Source organism: Lampetra fluviatilis, chromosome 26, assembly GCF_964198595.1.
Source record: "Lampetra fluviatilis chromosome 26, kcLamFluv1.1, whole genome shotgun sequence".
Classification (NCBI taxonomy): Eukaryota; Metazoa; Chordata; class Hyperoartia; order Petromyzontiformes; family Petromyzontidae; genus Lampetra; species Lampetra fluviatilis.
Window position 1 is genome coordinate 1927077 of NC_136300.1, and position 8582 is coordinate 1935658.

Here is an 8582-nt window from a genome sequence, read left to right on the forward strand (position 1 = left end):
GTGTGTGTCTGTAGTGTGTGTGTGTCTGTAGTGTGTGTGTGTCTATAGTGTGTGTGTGTGTCTCTAGTGTGTGTGTGTCTCTAGTGTGTGTGTGTCTATAGTGTGTGTGTCTATAGTGTGTGTGTGTGTGTCTGTAGTGTGTGTGTGTGTCTGTAGTGTGTGTGTGTCTGTAGTGTGTGTGTCTATAGTGTGTGTTGTGTGTCTATAGTGTGTGTGTGTCTATAGTGTGTGTGTGTGTCTGTAGTGTGTGTGTGTCTATAGTGTGTGTGTGTGTCTATAGTGTGTGTGTGTCTCTAGTGTGTGTGTGTCTGTAGTGTGTGTGTCTGTAGTGTGTGTGTGTCTCTAGTGTGTGTGTGTGTCTGTAGTGTGTGTGTGTCTCTAGTGTGTGTGTGTCTGTAGTGTGTGTGTGTCTGTAGTGTGTGTGTCTGTAGTGTGTGTGTGTCTATAGTGTGTGTTGTGTGTCTATAGTGTGTGTGTGTCTATAGTGTGTGTGTGTGTGTCTGTAGTGTGTGTGTGTCTATAGTGTGCGTTGTGTGTCTCTAGTGTGTGTGTGTCTGTAGTGTGTGTGTGTCTCTAGTGTGTGTGTGTCTGTAGTGTGTGTGTCTGTAGTGTGTGTGTCTGTAGTGTGTGTGTGTCTGTAGTGTGTGTGTCTGTAGTGTGTGTGTGTCTATAGTGTGCGTTGTGTGTGCGTTGTGTCTATAGTTTGAGTTGTGTCTATAGTGTGAGTTGTGTGTGTTTGCAGTGTGTGTGTCTATAGTGTATGTTGTGTGTCTATAGTGTGTGTTGTGTGTCTATTGTGTGTGTGTGTCTATAGTGTGTGTGTGTGTCTGTAGTGTGTGTGTGTCTATAGTGTTTGTTGTGTGTCTCTAGTGTGTGTGTGTCTGTAGTGTGTGTGTGTCTCTAGTGTGTGTGTGTCTGTAGTGTGTGTGTCTGTAGTGTGTGTGTGTCTGTAGTGTGTGTGTCTGTAGTGTGTGTGTGTCTGTAGTGTGTGTGTGTCTATAGTGTGCGTTGTGTGTGCGTTGTGTCTATAGTTTGAGTTGTGTCTATAGTGTGAGTTGTGTGTGTGTGTGCAGTGTGTGTGTCTATAGTGTATGTTGTGTGTCTATAGTGTGTGTTGTGTGTCTATAGTGTGTGTTGTGTGTCTATAGTGTGTTGTGTGTCTATAGTGTGTGTTGTGTGTCTATAGTGTGTGTTGTGTGTCTATAGTGTGTGTTGTGTGTCTATAGTGTGTGTTGTGTGTCTATAGTGTGTGTTGTGTGTCTATAGTGTGTGTTGTGTGTCTATAGTGTGTGTTGTGTGTCTATAGTGTGTGTTGTGTGTCTATAGTGTGTGTTGTGTGTCTATAGTGTATGTTGTGTGTCTATAGTGTGTTGTGTGTCTATAGTGTGTTGTGTGTCTATAGTGTGTGTTGTGTGTCTATAGTGTGTTGTGTGTCTATAGTGTGTGTTGTGTGTCTATAGTGTGTGTTGTGTGTCTATAGTGTGTTGTGTGTCTATAGTGTGTGTTGTGTGTCTATAGTGTGTTGTGTGTCTATAGTATGTGTTGTGTGTCTATAGTGTGTGTTGTGTGTCTATAGTGTGTTGTGTGTCTATAGTGTGTTGTGTGTCTATAGTGTGTTGTGTGTCTATAGTGTGTTGTGTGTCTATAGTGTGTGTTGTGTGTCTATAGTATGTTGTGTGTCTATAGTGTGTGTTGTGTGTCTATAGTGTATGTTGTGTGTCTATAGTGTGTTGTGTGTCTATAGTGTGTTGTGTGTCTATAGTGTATGTTGTGTGTCTATAGTGTATGTTGTGTGTCTATAGTGTGTGTTGTGTGTCTATAGTGTGTTGTGTGTCTATAGTGTGTGTTGTGTGTCTATAGTGTCTATAGTGTGTGTTGTGTGTCTATAGTGTGTGTTGTGTGTCTATAGTGTGTTGTGTGTCTATAGTGTGTTGTGTGTCTATAGTGTGTTGTGTGTCTATAGTGTGTTGTGTGTCTATAGTGTGTGTTGTGTGTCTATAGTGTGTTGTGTGTCTATAGTGTGTTGTGTGTCTATAGTGTGTGTTGTGTGTCTATAGTGTGTTGTGTGTCTATAGTGTGTGTTGTGTGTCTATAGTGTGTGTTGTGTGTCTATAGTGTGTTGTGTGTCTATAGTGTGTGTTGTGTGTCTATAGTGTGTTGTGTGTCTATAGTGTGTGTTGTGTGTCTATAGTGTGTGTTGTGTGTCTATAGTGTGTTGTGTGTCTATAGTGTGTTGTGTGTCTATAGTGCGTGTTGTGTGTCTATAGTGTGTGTTGTGTGTCTATAGTGTATGGTGTGTGTGTTTATAGTGTGTTGTGTGTCTATAGTGTGTGTTGTGTGTCTATAGTGCGTGTTGTGTGTCTATAGTGTGTGTTGTGTGTCTATAGTGTATGTTGTGTGTCTATAGTGTGTTGTGTGTCTATAGTGTGTGTTGTGTGTCTATAGTGCGTGTTGTGTGTCTATAGTGTGTGTTGTGTGTCTATAGTGCGTGTTGTGTGTCTATAGTGTGTTGTGTGTCTATAGTGTGTTGTGTGTCTATAGTGTGTGTTGTGTGTCTATAGTGTGTGTTGTGTGTCTATAGTGTCTATAGTGTGTGTTGTGTGTCTATAGTGTGTGTTGTGTGTCTATAGTGCGTGTTGTGTGTCTATAGTGTGTGTTGTGTGTCTATAGTGCGTGTTGTGTGTCTATAGTGTCTATAGTGCGTGTTGTGTGTCTATAGTGTGTGTTGTGTGTCTATAGTGTGTGTTGTGTGTCTATAGTGTGTGTTGTGTGTCTATAGTGTGTGTTGTGTGTCTATAGTGCGTGTTGTGTGTCTATAGTGTGTGTTTTGTGTCTATATTGTGTGTGTGTATAGTGTCTATAGTGTGCGTTGTGTGCGTTGTGTGCTTGGATCGGTGGCGCTGCGGTTCCCGCGCGCGCAACGCGCTGCGAACCCGACCCCCCTGGGTTCGATTCCGGACCACGGATCACGTCCGCGGCGGTGGTATCCGAACGGGTCTCGGATTCTTCTTTCTCCCTTCGGTCGAATGCCCCCTGACTGGTGCGGTGTGTGCCGTGGCTGCCTTAATAGGTGCTCGCAAACAGCACTTGGGACAAATGTGTTTGTCTGCCTACACGGGTGGTCTTTGCCTGTCATCCCTGCGTATACACGGAGCTATTCTTGCATGTGTGTGAGTGGAGGGGGTGGGGGTAGGTAAGCTATGTATTCAGTGATGACATACATGCACGTTCCTGTGTGTGTAGGTAGATACGTGTGCGTGGTATGTATCGATTTGAATCTAACCTATCAATGCACGTATCGAAGTGGCACGCGTGTATCTCCCGCGTATACACACACGGCTTTTTATTTTTGAGAGATATGGCGGTGCTCGTTTTCGAAAGTATGTGCGGCTTTGATGGGTCGTTATTCAGCGTGGTGTGTGTTGTGTGTGACGTGAGCCTGTCCGTATGCGTGCATTTGTCACCAGCGCGATGCGAGCTTCGCTACGTCTATTGAACGCACGTGTACACGTGCGTGGAATACAGTGCACGAGCCCGTAATGTGTTCATTAGTACATGACATCTCTGGGAATACACGCACGAACACACACGAACGCGCACAACCAAGAGGTGACGAACCAACACGCCAGGGCATGTAAAGTCGGAAGTCGGAGTATCATGCGCAGGGGCACTGTGTAATGTGAGCAATAATGGAAATAAGGAGAGAAACCAACACGCGTAATCACAGCAGGCAAGTATCCACAATTAAACAATAACAACAGTTTAAGATCATTCTTTGGATGCCAGTTGTGTACAAGGCCGGAGTATTTCTGTTTTAAAAACCCAACGCACCCCATTAGTAATGAACGTTGCTTTACGGCATACAAAATCCATTTTTGATGTAGGGTCTAAGGTTTTAGGAAAATGCGGTTTTCAGATCAAAGCACACTCCACACAACACGCACGGACAAACAAGAACTAACTTAAATGAGCACGCACACACGTGCACAGGTAGTTAAGGTGTTGATGTTAAATCACTCGCTACATGCCTGCTGCGAAACGGACCTGTTAACTTACTTCCCGTGCCTAAAGTTCCGAACGCGAATGTAATTGCTAAACAACTGTTGTTGTTGTTGTTGTTTTTTTCCCCACCCCACTGTTGTGTTTTTCAAAAAATTAGTTAAGGCCGACATGTCCGGTCATCCTTAAGACGAGTTAGATGAAGTTGCAACAGATTTGATAAATGTGATGAGGACGCGTTGTCGAATGATTCATGCTGCATTATACATTGGCGAAGCTTTCTCGGCATTTCAATTGTACGTAGATAAATTCTCTATAAATGTAACGTTAGCGATACGACGAGGACTATTTTATATATGCGAGGTGTAACTCTTAATACGCCAATTAGCGGGTATGTGAGCTCATTCGAAATGACGCACCGACATACACGTGACCGAATCTGACTTGTTCAATGTAAATGACTATCTTATTAAAATTGTAAATGATAAGAACAACATAAACGGTTCCTTGTAGCAGTGCGTATTGCTTGTCTAAAAGGTGTGTATTAAGTTCAATGTACTCACTTGTACCCTTAAATACACACAGGCTAACTACCGACCTACCACATCCCTAATAATATCAATCGCTATATGACGTCTCAACTCCAGTAACATTTGCGCATTTTCCGTTCATTGCGTAATTTTTTTTTTAAATGCAACATTTTAAAGACGTTCAGAGTCCGATGAAGCCGATGGGTTATCCTGGCGTTTGCCGGGTCCATCAATTAATGCATTTCATGACTTTATAAGCACGCCTTCCTGTGCCAGGCTCTGCTTAACTAACTGTATGTCAACAATGTGTGCCAGCGATAATTAGCGAAAGGATGCGCCTCTTAAAACGTGTAGACGTATTGCCACCACGCACGACGGATATGTGCACGTGTGGATATTCCTCGAGTCGTTCCACACGCGATCAAATCGACATTAATTGGACTTGCAAATTCGTGGTTGTTCCTGGGATGGATAACGGTGGAAGGGAAATTATAGCGGATCTTAAGACGAATTTGTACAGGCTGAATTGTGTAAGCCCCTAAATTAGCGCAGGCAATTCTCTATATCACAATGTGCCAAATTATATTTGCAATGAATTAAAAGTTGGTAAACATGCCCGGCATAATTATGAACGTGCGATAAAATCCCATTAATGTAATTTATGCGTCGCCGCTGTATACTCATGCATGGCAGCAAGTACCACACTTGTTTCGACAAAATACGGATTTAATTATAGCCTAATAATCAATTAAACGCGGCATATCAATAACAACTTTTAAGAGAACGCCAAATTATACCGCGTAACAATTAAATGTATTGCACACGGACAACAGCATATCGTTCGCTAAAACAAACGTCTTAATGTTCAAGTTAAATAGCCCTTGCTCTGTGCGTAGATTAAAGCGCAACAAACGATCATAATAATTCAATTTATTCTTCGTTCTTTCGGGGCACGCTTCTTGGGGCACGTAGTCGTAGCGGTATCGCGATTTTAATGAATGGGTTTTTTGGTTCAATGGACCCCCCCCTCCCGCAGTTGTTAGGCTAATTAGCATGACAATGCCGTTTAACAATTAAAGATTAATAATTATCAGCTGGTCAATGGGGGCCGCTTGTGGTGGAGCGGTGTTGACCAAATGGGCCCACATCGGCATGGCATGTTCGCGGTTTTGCAGGTACTTTGGAAGTGCGGGGAAATTTGTGTTTAACTTCACGGTGGAGGTGGATTTCCATTCGCCCGTTCGTCACTACAACTGGCTTGGCTAAAGGGCACCGTGCAATTGTAACGAGACCGGGGAAATAAACTCGCCTTACACTTACCTCGGACATTATGGACATCTGTACGCGATTATGGTCGTTGCCAGCGCGCGCTGGCAAGGTGGTACGCAATTCTCCCAATTGGAAGCAGCGCTCGGTGATTTTTAAGAAATACGCAATCCTCTCCGCTTATTTATTACCGCCGAGCGAATGCGGCTGATGCTATGTTCACGTGCCAAGTCCCCGCACATTATCCTCAACTGTTGAGAAAGGTAAAGTGGCCTTGGCATGGCGAACGTCGCCTGGAGGGGGACGATGTCCGATGGCCGAGTTCCACTGCGGAATGGCAGTCCAGGAATGGATCTTGTCCGAGACAAGACGTCCACCACCGAATTGACGTATGGCGATGAAATCTGCTCGGTTCGCGTGTGCGTGAGGTGGACTGTCTACGTCGCGGGCTCGTGAGAAACGACGAGCGCTTGGGAAGACCTTCACACAACAGTGGATTAACAATAGCCGTCGTCGTTGTTGATGGTGGTGGTGGTGGTGACGACGATGACGATCTCTGACCATGCAAGGGGGCACGATACGCACGCACACTGACTCGCTACGATTGCCAGCGAGCCCTGGCATCATCTCGTGTGTGGAGCATTGGTTGCCCTTCCTACCCGCTAATGCAGTGGGCTGTTCTTAAAACATCAATGAGTACTGAACGGCGATACAACTTGTATGTTAACCTTTGGAGCTGGGATCCGGGCGTTCTATCTGTCACATTTTTGGTTCATCATCAGCAGCTGTAGCCATGATTAATCCACTGCTGGAGGGAGTCCTCCCCAAGCTGTTGCCAACAATTCACCAAGCACGTGGACGCAAGCTGATTTCATCTCTCCGTCTCCCCGGCGGACGTGATCTGGGGCACGTAAGCGCGAGTATAATGATAGCTAATCACTAGATACTAACAACAGCGAGACGGCAACACGAAGGTACGCACGGATATGCCGCTATGCGGATGGAGCGTCTCGTCACGACCATTCGGCATTGCCTTGTTCCGAATCGGCTGAGAGTAAGAACAGAATGTGCGCTGCAGTGAGGCTCTGTGAGTCTATGTGTACTCTATGAGTCTGTGTACCGGTTGATGTTTTGTAAGTGCTCAGGATATTCGAAACACCAACAGAGGCTATAACATCCCGACTTACTGAAGTAAGGCTATTCGAAACCTACGTCGCGTCCGGACATCAACATCACGTACACACACGTATACAGTACACACACACGTACACACACACACGTACACACACGTACACAGACACACGTATACAGACACGTACACACGCGGACACACACCCACGTACACGCGGACACAGACACACGCGCATGCAGAACAGCCAAGTTCGGAGCACGCTTCGCCACCGCACGCTGCACCCCACTTTGCAAGTCGTTGCAGCGCGGGGTATAAAATAACAACAATAACAACAACAATAACAACAACAATACTTGTACAATGCTGCACCAACGGCGCTGCTCGTGCACTCGCAAGCGAGCGGGCTGGCCAGTCGGCGAGCTCGGCTGGCTGGGATCGATCGACCGGCTGACCGAGCGACAGCGGCTGTCTGGTTGGTTGAGTAACCGATCAACGCCTCTTTCGTTGGCTGACCGACTGACCGGCTGACTGGCTGATCGATTGCCCGGCTGACTGGCTGATCGATTGACCGACTGGCTGACCGGCTGGCTGACCGGCTGACCGACCGACCCACCGACCGAGCGCGCGGGCCGGCTGGTTGCACGAGCAGTACGACATCGAAGCGCATCGCCCGAATAAAGAAGAAGAACACGAACACGAGTGAGCAGAGGCAGGGACGTCTCGTGATACCTTAGTGCGAAGATGCGAGTGGAGTCGCGACGGACGTGCAGGAGGCCTCCTCCTTCGCGCTCGCGGCAGCAGCAGCAGCAGTCTCTGCTGTGACCTTGCAGCTCCACATGCCTGGCGAGAGCGACACGGCGAGCCCCAGCGTCGAGAGCGGAGGGTGTCGAGAGAAGGGTGACCAACAACAAAAAAAAGAATGCTACCACCCCCACCTCCTCCTCCTCCTCCAACAACAGCTCCCCCCCCCCACCACCACCACCTCAATCAAAGCAACAAAACGCGGCGGAGAGAGGAAATAACTTTGGGGTTCTTCCGACGCAAAGTGCTGCCGTTGATCGCCCCGGGTTCCCCCCCCCCTCTCTCTCTCTTCCCCCCGAGCTACTCCTATTATTATTATTGCGACTACTACTGCCGCCGCTACTGCCGCTACTACAGCTACTACTATTAATTATTATTATTATTGTTGAAAGCGGTCTGTGCGAGTAGCGGCGTTGCGCGTTCTGCGTCTTTAGCGCAGCGCCGACGGGAGCGTCGGACTCGGCGAGTGCCGTGCGCTGATGCCGCTGATGCCGCTGCTGATGCCGCTGATGCTGATGCCGCTGCTGGGTCCAGCGGCTGCGCTTCACGCACGACAGTTGTTGGGCTCGCAAGAAAGAAGAAGATGAAGAAGACGACGACGACCGACTAAGACGTCGGCACCGGCGATGGCTGGGGGACGGTAGAGGGGATGAGAGGCGGGGGCGAGTCGGGGTTGTGGTGGGGGCGGCGGCGGTGGAGGGGTGGTGGGGGGGGTGGCGAGAGAGGTGGTGGTGTGGTGGTGGTGGTGGGGGGTTGAAACATGTGTCCATCCATCCATCTCACACAGGAACCGACGCGCCCATTTGAGCCCAGGGAGCAAGGGAGGGGTCTCGGCACTCACCGTGCCGAGCGGA

The 8582-nt window shown here is 47.5% G+C and overlaps 1 protein-coding gene across 2 annotated transcripts in view; it reads right to left on the reverse strand.

The window, feature by feature from the left end:
• The window catches only part of TSHZ1 (teashirt zinc finger homeobox 1), an 89002-nt gene extending 81133 nt beyond the window's left edge, over window positions 1–7869 (reverse strand). Inside the window, exon 1 of one of the 2 annotated variants that reach the window (XM_078868505.1) lies at window positions 7657–7869. The gene's annotated coding sequence lies outside the window, so the exon portion shown is untranslated. Of the gene's footprint in view, window positions 1–7280; window positions 7327–7656 lie in introns of those variants that run through there. The other variant, XM_078868504.1, reaches the window with a different exon arrangement.
• Window positions 7870–8582: the final 713 nt, after the last annotated feature.